General features: G+C 47.4%; 1 protein-coding gene across 2 annotated transcripts in view; it reads right to left on the bottom strand.

Annotated features, from left to right (window-relative positions):
• The window catches only part of KBTBD3 (kelch repeat and BTB domain containing 3), a 108845-nt gene that overhangs the window by 78033 nt on the left and 18988 nt on the right, over nt 1–11824 (bottom strand). The gene's annotated exons all lie outside the window — the stretch shown is intronic.

Below are 11824 nucleotides of genomic sequence, written 5' to 3' on the forward strand. Positions count from 1 at the left end.
GAGGAAAACCTTCATTTGTTCCGTATCCAGTATCATACCTAGGAACGGTAGACGAGTTGTCGGAATCAACTGTGACTTCGGTAGATTTAGAATCCAACCGTGTTGCTGGAACACTCTCAGAGAGAGCGCCACACTGCTCAGTAATTTCTCTCTTGATCTCGCTTTTATCAGGAGATCGTCCAAGCATGGGATAATTGTGACTCCATGCTTACGCAGGACCACCATCATTTCCGCCATTATCTTGGTGAAAATCCTCGGGGCCGTAGAAAGTCCAAACGGCAACATCTGAAATTGGTAATGACAATCCTGTACAGCGAATCTCAGGTATTCCTGATGGGGGGCATATATGGGGACATGAAGGTACACATCCTTTATGTCCAGAGACACCATAAACTCCCCCTCCTCCATGTTGGCTATTATCGCTCTGAGTGATTCCATTTTGAATTTGAATCTTTTTATGTACAGGTTTAGGGATTTCAGATTCAAAATCGGTCTGACCGAACCGTCCGGTTTCGGGACCACAAATAGGGTTGAGTAGTAACCTCTTCCCTGCTGGTGCAGGGGAACCTTGATTATCACTTGCTGTATACACAGCGCTTGAATTGCAGCTAACACTACATCCTTTTCCGATGTGCAAGCTGGTAGGGCCGACTTGAAAAATCGGCGCGGGGGCACCTCCTCGAATTCCAGTTTGTAACCCTGTGAAACTATTTCCAACACCCAGGGATTCAGGTCCGATCTGACCCAGGCCTGACTGAAAAGTCGAAGACGTGCCCCCACCGGTGCGGACTCCCTCAGGGGAGCCCCAGCGTCATGCTGTGGGTTTTGGAGCAGCCGGGGAGGACTTTTGTTCCTGGGCACCTGCCGAAGCATTTGCTCTCTTGCCTCTGCCCTTACCTCTGGCGAGGAAAGAGGATCCCCGGCCTCTTTTGGACTTGTGCGACCGAAAGGACTGCATCTGATAAGGTGTTGCTTTCTTTTGCTGTTGGGGAATATATGGTTAAAAATTTTGATTTACCTGCTGTAGCTGTGGAAACCAGGTCCGTCAGCCCATCCCCAAACAATACATCACCCTTATAGGGTAGTACTTCCATGTGTTTTTTGGAATCCGCATCACCCGTCCATTGGCGAGTCCATAAGGATCCTCTCACGGAGATAGACATGGCATTGGCCCTAGAAGCTAGCAATCCAATGTCCCTTTGAGCATCCCTCATAAACAAGACTGCGTCTTTTATATGTGCTAGAGAAAGGAATATAGTATCCTTATCCATAGTATCAAATTGATCTGTCAGCTCATCTGTCCAAGCTGCAATTGCGCTACACACCCATGCCGACGCAATCGTCGGTCTTAGCACAGCACCCGTATGAGAATAAATACCCTTTAAGGTAGTTTCTTGCCTGCGATCTGCAGGGTCCTTAAGGGCCGCTGTGTCAGGAGACGGTAGCGCCACTTTCTTGGACAAGCGCGTCAGGGCCTTGTCCACAGTGGGTGGTAATTCCCAAATCTCCCTGTCCTGCTTAGGGAAAGGGTATGCCATAAAAATTCTTTTGGGTATCTGCGGTCTTTTATCCGGAGTCTCCCAAGCTTTTCCAAAGAACTCATTTAATTCATGAGATGTGGGAAAATTAATAATCTGTTTCTTTTCCTTAAACATGTGTACCCTTGTGTCGGGGACAGAGGGTTCATCCACAATATGCAACACATCCCTTATTGCCACAATCATACACTGAATAGTTTTAGTCACCCTAGGGTGCAATTTTACTTCGTCATAGTTGACACTGGAATCAGAATCCGTGTCGGTAATAGTGTCTTCTGTTAAGGGACGCTTTTGAGACCCCGACGGGCCCTGTGAGTCGGTCCAATCTGAGGATTGACTGCCTGATGTCCCCCCTAAACCAGCCTTATCAAGCCTTTTATGTAAAGATGTCACACTTGCATGCAACGTATGCCACATGTCCATCAAATCTGGAGTCAGCACAACCGACGGGGACACACCACTCATTTGCTCCACCTCCTCCTTGGAGAAGCCTTCCGCCTCAGACATGTCGACACACACGTACCGACACCCCACACACACAGGGAGTTACCTATAAGGGGACAAAACCCCAACCAGGCCCTCAGGAGAGACAGAGAGATAGAGTATGCCAGCACACACCCAGCGCTTAAAAACACTGGAATATATGACCAGATAGCGCTGTTATATGTTTATAATTGTAATCTCCACTCACTGCGTTGCCAAAGTGCCACCCTCCTCCTTTTTCCAACCTGTGAAGCTCAGCAGGGGAGAGAACAGGGAGCCAGCGTTTTCTCTAGAGATGAGCGGGTTCGGTTCCTCGGAACTTTCTCCGTTTAGAGTGACTAGTACTAGAGAAAGACACAAATTTTGGGGAGCATATAGGAGGAGTACTACTTGCTGCTGATAGTGTGACCAGTGACCAGTGCCACCAGTTTAATTAATCCGTTCTCTGCCTGAAAAAAAACGATACACAGTGTGACACAGTCACACATACCATATCTGTGCTCAGCCCAGTGTGCTGCATCATATGTAATACTGTATATCATTATCTGACTGTGCTGAGTGCTCACTGCTCACACAGCTTAATTGTGGGGGAGACTGGGGAGCAGTTATAGCAGGAGTACATATTTTAAGTACAGTGCACACTTTTGCTGCCAGAGTGCCACTGCCAGTGTGACTGACCAGTGACCACTGACCACCAGTATTGTGATTGTCTGCTGACCACCAGTATATTGTGATTGTTTGCCTGAAAAAGTTAAACACTCGTCGTGTGGTGTTTTTATAAACGCATTCTGCAGACAGTGTCCAACAGGTCCGTCATTACTAATATATTACCTGTCCGGCTGCAGTACTAGTGTGATATATATATATATTTTAATTTTATCTCATTATCATCCAGTCTATATTAGCAGCAGACACAGTACGGTAGTCCACGGCTGTAGCTACCTCTGTGTCGGCAGTCGCTCGTCCATCCATAATTGTATACCACCTACCCGTGGTTTATTTTTTTTTTCTATCTTCTTGATACTAGTAGCTTACTTTAGGAGTCTGCAGTGCTGAGTCTGACAGACAGTGTCCAGCAGGTCCGTCATTACATAATATATACCTGTCCGGCTGCAGTACTAGTGTGATATATATATATATTTTAATTTTATCTCATTATCATCCAGTCTATATTAGCAGCAGACACAGTACGGTAGTCCACGGCTGTAGCTACCTCTGTGTCGGCAGTCGCTCGTCCATCCATAAGTATACTAGTATCCATCCATCTCCATTGTTTACCTGAGGTGCCTTTTAGTTGTGCCTATTAAAATATGGAGAACAAAAATGTTGAGGTTCCAAAATTAGGGAAAGATCAAGATCGACTTCCACCTCGTGCTGAAGCTGCTGCCACTAGTCATGGCCGAGACGATGAAATGCCAGCAACGTCGTCTGCCAAGGCCGATGCCCAATGTCATAGTACAGAGCATGTAAAATCCAAAACACCAAATATCAGTAAAAAAAGGACTCAAAAATCTAAAATAAAATTGTCGTCGGAGAAGCGTAAACTTGCCAATATGCCATTTACCACACGGAGTGGCAAGGAACGGCTGAGGCCCTGGCCTATGTTCATGGCTAGTGGTTCAGCTTCACATGAGGATGGAAGCACTCAGCCTCTCGCTAGAAAAATGAAAAGACTCAAGCTGGCAAAAGCACCGCAAAGAACTGTGCGTTCTTCGAAATCCCAAATCCACAAGGAGAGTCCAATTGTGTCGGTTGCGATGCCTGACCTTCCCAACACTGGACGTGAAGAGCATGCGCCTTCCACCATTTGCACGCCCCCTGCAAGTGCTGGAAGGAGCACCCGCAGTCCAGTTCCTGATAGTTAGATTGAAGATGTCAGTGTTGAAGTACACCAGGATGAGGAGGATATGGGTGTTGCTGGCGCTGGGGAGGAAATTGACAAGGAGGATTCTGATGGTGAGGTGGTTTGTTTAAGTCAGGCACCCGGGGAGACACCTGTTGTCCTTGGGAGGAATATGGCCGTTGACATGCCTGGTGAAAATACCAGAAAAATCAGCTCTTCGGTGTGGAAGTATTTCACCAGAAATGCGGACAACATTTGTCAAGCCGTGTGTTGCCTTTGTCAAGCTGTAATAAGTAGGGGTAAGGACGTTAACCACCTCGGAACATCCTCCCTTATACGTCACCTGCAGCGCATTCATCATAAGTCAGTGACAAGTTCAAAAACTTTGGGCGACAGCGGAAGCAGTCCACTGACCAGTAAATCCTTTCCTCTTGTAACCAAGCTCACGCAAACCACCCCACCAACTCCCTCAGTGTCAATTTCCTCCTTCCCCAGGAATGCCAATAGTCCTGCAGGCCATGTCACTGGCAATTCTGACGAGTCCTCTCCTGCCTGGGATTCCTCCGATGCATCCTTGCGTGTAACGCCTACTGCTGCTGGCGCTGCTGTTGTTGCTGCTTGGAGTCGATGGTCATCCCAGAGGGGAAGTCGTAAGCCCACTTTTACTACTTCCACCAAGCAATTGACTGTCCAACAGTCCTTTGCGAGGAAGATGAAATATCACAGCAGTCATCCTGTTGCAAAGCGGATAACTGAGGCCTTGACAACTATGTTGGTGTTAGACGTGCGTCCGGTATCCGCCGTTAGTTTACAGGGAACTAGACAATTTCTTGAGGTAGTGTGCCCCCGTTACCAAATACCATCTAGGTTCCACTTCTCTAGGCAGGCGATACTGAGAATGTACACGGACGTCAGAAAAAGACTCACCAGTGTCCTAAAAAATGCAGTTGTACCCAATGTCCACTTAACCACGGACATGTGGACAAGTGGACAAGTGGAGCAGGGCAGGGTCAGGACTATATGACTGTGACAGCCCACTGGGTAGATGTATGGACTCCCGCCGCAAGAACAGCAGCGGCGGCACCAGTAGCAGCATCTCGCAAACGCCAACTCTTTCCTAGGCAGGCTACGCTTTGTATCACCGGTTTCCAGAATACGCACACAGCTGAAAACCTCTTACGGCAACTGAGGAAGATCATCGCGGAATGGCTTACCCCAATTGGACTCTCCTGTGGATTTGTGGCATCGGACAACGCCAGCAATATTGTGTGTGCATTAAATATGGGCAAACTCCAGCACGTCCCACGTTTTGCACATACCTTGAATTTGGTGGTGCAGAATTTTTTAAAAAACGACAGGGGCGTGCAAGAGATGCTGTCGGTGGCCAGAAGAATTGCGGGACACTTTCGGCGTACAGGCACCACGTACAGAAGACTGGAGCAACACCAAAAACGCCTGAACCTGCCCTGCCATCATCTGAAGCAAGAAGTGGTAACGAGGTGGAATTCAACCCTATATATGCTTCAGAGGTTGGAGGAGCAGCAAAAGGCCATTCAAGCCTATACAATTCAGCACGATATAGGAGGTGGAATGCACCTGTCTCAAGCGCAGTGGAGAATGATTTCAACGTTGTGCAAGGTTCTGCTGCCCTTTGAACTTGCCACACGTGAAGTCAGTTCAGACACTGCCAGCCTGAGTCAGGTCATTCCCCTCATCAGGCTTTTGCAGAAGAAGCTGGAGACATTGAAGGAGGAGCTAACACGGAGCGATTCCGCTAGGCATGTGGGACTTGTGGATGGAGCCCTTAATTCGCTTAACAAGGATTCACGGGTGGTCAATCTGTTGAAATCAGAGCACTACATTTTGGCCACCGTGCTCGATCCTAGATTTAAAACCTACCTTGGATCTCTCTTTCCGGCAAACACAAGTCTGCTGGGGTTCAAAGAACTGCTGGTGACAAAATTGTCAAGTCAAGCGGAACGCGACCTGTCAACATCTCCTCCTTCACATTCTCCCGCAACTGGGGGTGCAAGGAAAAGGCTCAGAATTCCGAGCCCACCCGCTGGCGGTGATGCAGGGCAGTCTGGAGCGACTGCTGATGCTGACATCTGGTCCGGACTGAAGGACCTGACAACGATTACGGACATGTCGTCTACTGTCACTGCATATGATTCTCTCCCCATTGAAAGAATGGTGGAGGATTATATGAGTGACCGCATCCAAGTAGGCACGTCAGACAGTCCGTACTTATACTGGCAGGAAAAAGAGGCAATTTGGAGGCCCTTGCACAAACTGGCTTTATTATACCTAAGTTGCCCTCCCACAAGTGTGTACTCCGAAAGAGTGTTTAGTGCCGCCGCTCACCTTGTCAGCAATCGGCGTACGAGGTTACTTCCAGAAAATGTGGAGAAGATGATGTTCATTAAAATGAATTATAATCAATTCCTCCGTGGAGACATTGACCAGCAGCAATTGCCTCCACAAAGTACACAGGGAGCTGAGATGGTGGATTCCAGTGGGGACGAATTGATAATCTGTGAGGAGGGGGATGTACACGGTGATATATCGGAGGATGATGATGAGGTGGACATCTTGCCTCTGTAGAGCCAGTTTGTGCAAGGAGAGATTAATTGCTTCTTTTTTGGTGGGGGTCCAAACCAACCCGTCATTTCAGTCACAGTCGTGTGGCAGACCCTGTCTCTGAAATGATGGGTTGGTTAAAGTGTGCATGTCCTGTTTATACAACATAAGGGTGGGTGTGAGGGCCCATGGACAATTCCATCTTGCACCTCTTTTTTCTTTAAGTCATGTGCTGTTTGGGGAGTATTTTTTTGAAGGGCCATCCTGCGTGACACTGCAGTGCCACTCCTAGATGGGCCAGGTGTTTGTGTCGGCCACTAGGGTCGCTTATCTTACTCACACAGCTACCTCATTGCGCCTCTTTTTTTCTTTGCGTCATGTGCTGTTTGGGGAGTGTTTTTTGGAAGGGCCATCCTGCGTGACACTGCAGTGCCACTCCTAGGTGGGCCAGGTGTTTGTGTCGGCCACTAGGGTCGCTTAGCTTACTCACACAGCTACCTCATTGCGCCTCTTTTTTTCTTTGCGTCATGTGCTGTTTGGGGAGGGTTTTTTGGAAGGGCCATCCTGTGTGACACTGCAGTGCCACTCCTAGATGGGCCAGGTGTTTGTGTTGGCCACTAGGGTCGCTTAGCTTAGTCATCCAGCGACCTCGGTGCAAATTTTAGGACTAAAAATAATATTGTGAGGTGTTCAGAATAGACTGAAAATGAGTGGAAATTATGGTTTTTGAGGTTAATAATACTTTGGGATCAAAATGACCCCCAAATTCTATGATTTAAGCTGTTTTTTAGTGTTTTTTGAAAAAAACACCCGAATCCAAAACACACCCGAATCCGACAAAAAAAATTCGGTGAGGTTTTGCCAAAACGCGGTCGAACCCAAAACACGGCCGCGGAACCGAACACAAAACCAAAACACAAAACCCGAAAAATTTCAAGTGCACATCTCTAGTTTTCTCATGCAGCCTCTGTGGAGAAAATGGCGCTGGTTAGTGCTGAGGATCAAGCCCCACCCACCCGACGGCGGGCTTTGGTCCCATCATCATATACTAATAAAATGGCGGGGGTCCGCGGATTTACTGTCCCACAGCCTAATCCATCGTATTTATGGCCAAATTGAGGTTTATTGCTGCCCAGGCCCCCCCCCCCCCTTCGCCCTGCACCCTTCAGTGCCTTTTGTGTGTGTGTGTGACTGGGAGCAATGGCGCGCAGCTTACCGCTGCGCGCTTACCTCATGAAGATCTGATGTCTTCTGCCGCCTGAAGTCTTTTCCTCAATACTCACCCGGCTTCTATCTTCGGCATCTGTGAGGAGGACGGCGGCGCGGCTCCGGGACGAACCCCAGGTGAGACCTGTGTTCCGACTCCCTCTGGAGCTAATGGTGTCCAGTAGCCTTGAAACAGTGCCCAACTTTACAAGCCAGCTCTGCTTCTCTCTCCTCGGTCCCACGATGCAGGAAGCCTGTTGCCAACAGGACTCCCTGAAAATAAAAAACCTAACAAAATTCTTTTTCCACAGAAAACTCTGGAGAGCTCTCTGCAGTGCACCCATTCTCCTCTGGGCACAAGATCTAACTGAGGTCTGGAGGAGGGGCATAGAGGGAGGAGCCAGTGCACACCCATAGTCAAAGTTCTTTTTAGGTGCCCTATCTCCTGCGGAGCCCGTCTATACCCCATGGTCCTTACGGAGTCCCCAGCATCCTCTAGGACGTAAGAGAAAACAAGTTGCTGTTCAATCACCTTACATTAACAAATAGGGCTGTATACATATAGCAAAGGAAAAATATACGGACATCACCTCCTTTCAGACATGGGATATTTACTAACGGTCATGCTTTTACAATGATGCTGTTAAAATAAAGTCAGATTTAATATTGAAAAGCAGAGAGCTTTCAATTATTTTTGTACCTATACAATACATAGGGTGAAATTAAAATTATTTGAAAAGTCAGTCGGGTGTCTGTTTTATTTCCTGTCTGTTAGTTCTGGAATAAAAAACAGACTCCCAACTGACTTTCCAACTGAATACCCCCTATAGAGTGGTTTTATGCACCATAACATTGTTTGTACGGGATCCGGTCTGAAGATCGACAAGGTTTAGGATCCTACCTTGAGAAAGACCAGCAGGATTACGGGTAGAAACGCGTCGGTATTTAAAGGACAGATTACGGATCCCAAGGTGTCTGTTGGTGGAACATCTGGACATCTGAACTTTTACCCACTACTTCAGTTCCAGCAGTCTTTTCCGGAGAGACGTTTTGGTAACTGATATACCAACTGCTGTTTTTGAGAACTGTCTAAAACCAGTTCTCTTACATGCTGGTAATTATTCTGGCTGTCTACTTTCAACAGTTCCTTTGGGAGAATTTTTATGTAACTTTAGGCATCTATGTGATATGTGTTAGTGTGTACTATTAAATTGTGACTGTACTACACATGAATTGATTTTTCTTTTGCATATTGCTCTGCACTTGTGAGAAATCAATAAGGAAAGACGGACTCCGTTTGTCATCTGGATGCCACCTGTGAATTAAGGAATGTATCATTCTTTCCATATTTATTACATTGGTTTAATATGATGAGCGCCTTAGGGATTACCCTTTTCCATTATCCAGCTTTTCAAGGTTTAGGTCGACCACTATAGGTCGACAGGGTCAGAAGGTCGACATGTTCTAGGTCGACAGGTCAAAAGGTAGACATGAGTTTTTCAATTTTTGTTCTTTTTCATACTTAACGATCCACGTGGACTACGATTGTAACGGTAATCTGTGCTGAGCGAAGCAAGCCATGCGAGGGGACACGGTGCACTAACTGGAGTTCCCGGTCACTCTACGAAGAAAACCACACCAAAAAAAACTCATGTCAACCTTTTGACCTAGAACATGTCGACTTTCTGACCCTGTCGATCTAGTGACTGTCAACCTATAGTGGTCGACCTAGACACTGTCAATCTAATGATCCACACCCGTTTGTACGCCCCTTTAGGAACATAAATCTAACTTACCATCATTTACGGGAGAAACCTTATTCACATACAGTCAGTGGTTAGATGAACTTACAAAAACAATAATCAAATATAGTACACAATTAAATATTTTCATCAATCGTCTCAAAAGGAGTGATTTAACTGCAAAAATAAAATGATATAAGCAGTAAATTACGTGCAGGCACACATACCTGGTTCACTGGCTAAAGATTATATGTAGAAACGTTAAGCTACATTACTATCAATTGTTACCTAGACCAGTGCTTCTCAAATCAAGTTCTCTGGGCCAGGGCCGGTGCTAGGGTGTTGGTCGCTCCCCTGCAAACTATAAATTTGAGCCCTCCCATTCTTTATAAAGGGGCAGCATGCAAAAGGGGTGTGGTCTCACAAGGAAGAGGCCCCACCGTAGTACCCCCAAATCACATTACTCCACATGTAGGGATCCTTATTCATGTTACAACACACAGTAGTGCCCCTTACACACAATGCCCACAGTAGTAGTGCCCCTTATATACGTAACGGCATAATGAGGGAGACATCACGATGTCTCTCCCTACAGACATTGCGGGAACTGGAAGGTGGAGCTCAAGAGTGAGCAACAGCCTCTGGCTGCAGGGAAGGAGCTGGCGGGTGCCCACTGCTAACAAAATATCAACGGGGGTCAGGCAAATTGAGAAGGCAGCAGGTGGTATGATGTAGCAACAGCCAAATTCTTAACTGTATGCCATACTAGCGCTACATACCTCCATACTTGCAATGCTGGTGGGCAGGGAAGGGGGGGGGGGCAGTGGTGGAAGAGGAGATTATACTACTGTGTACCAGGTAGTGGAGTGGCAAGGTGGAGTGGAGTGGCAAGAAAGGGGCACTGGGGGAATGTGGTCTTCCCCTTTTAAGAGCTGCTGAGTAAGGCTGGGATGGACTGAGCTGTGATGCGGTATATGGTACGGGATGTGTTACTGAGTCTAGGGAGAGTTGTTGAATTAAAGAGATAGGGGCTTTGTCATCTGTTAGGATTATTGGGGGGGGGGGGGGACTACAGGAGAGTAATGTGAATTGGGTATGGATAAGGAGAAGAGTAGCCCTGTGAGAGAGTCAGATGGGAGGGAAGGGGAAGGGGAAGAGAGAATCAGGGAGACCAGCATAGCAGTAACGGTGCAGCGTTGAGCACACAGTGGAGAAAGGAGTGGAAGAAGTGGTGCAGAGAGTGATCGGGTAGGAGGCAGTGAGATGGAACAGGGGATGAAGGGGTTAAGGAAAGAGCTCAGAAAGATCTGAGAAGGAGGGAATAAAACAGAGCAAAAGATGGGCACCAGCGTATGCGGATTACAATGTTTACAGCCCTTTTGTCGGCAGATTTTGCGTGTGTGGAGTAGTCACAGAAAAATAAAAACATTTTTACGAAGGAATGGGAAACTTTCACTAACTTACCCTATTCGTTCCAGGGGCTGCTGTGCGCCAAAGGAGGGGGTCGGGGCCTCGGCTTCTAGACGACTGATGTAGCAGGGGGAGTGGGGGGGGCCCTATCTACAGTAGCCGCTATCATACAGTTTCCAAGGCACAGCAACAGTGGATAGCAGCAGAGCAGGAAGAGCTCCTCTGTAGCCCGACACCTCTCTCCATAGCTCACAATGCTGAGCGCATCATGTTGGCCCTGTTCGGGACACACCAGCAGCGCATGTCTCCCATATCTCCTGGCTGGAGCACAGGTGTATTCTTTGCTTGCGACACATTTTAAGAGATCCACAGGTGGTTCTAATTACTTGGCTGATTCTGTGAGGAGACCTGTACAACATGCACTGTAATACCCCATTTACAACAAGCTTTTGACCCAGGTTATTGCTGGGTTAACCCGGGCTATGGCTCAGTGTAAAAGTGTCCAACCCCCCACCCCATGTCCAATAACCCATAAACCCAATCCAGGTGGCTTGCAGGGTTAGTCCCAGGACGAATCCTGCTTAAGGCGTAGTGTAAACGGGTAACTAGAGTTGTTCGACCAAGGTCCCATTTACAGCATGGGGTGATCCGGATTTCCCAGTGCTTGAAGATGTTGTTATCTCAAAGCGCTAGCAGAAGAGTTACACTGCACACATGTGCAGCGTGAGCGGTGCCGACGCAGGTTATTCCAGTGTGAAAGGAGTCTGTCCCGGTTTGGAACTATGGGGCAGATGTATTAAGCCTGGTGAAGGCATAAGGAAGTGATAAACCAGTGATATGTGCAAGGTGATAAACGCACCAGCTAATCAGCTCCAATATGTAAATTAAGTTAAACACATCAGCCAATCAGCTCTTATCTGTTAATTTACATATTGGAACTGATTGGCTGGTGCGTTTATCACCTTGCACATATCACTGGTTTATCACTTCCTTATGTCTTCACCAGGCTTAATACATCTGCC

Source organism: Pseudophryne corroboree, chromosome 2 (genome assembly GCF_028390025.1).
Source record: "Pseudophryne corroboree isolate aPseCor3 chromosome 2, aPseCor3.hap2, whole genome shotgun sequence".
Classification (NCBI taxonomy): domain Eukaryota; kingdom Metazoa; phylum Chordata; class Amphibia; order Anura; family Myobatrachidae; genus Pseudophryne; species Pseudophryne corroboree.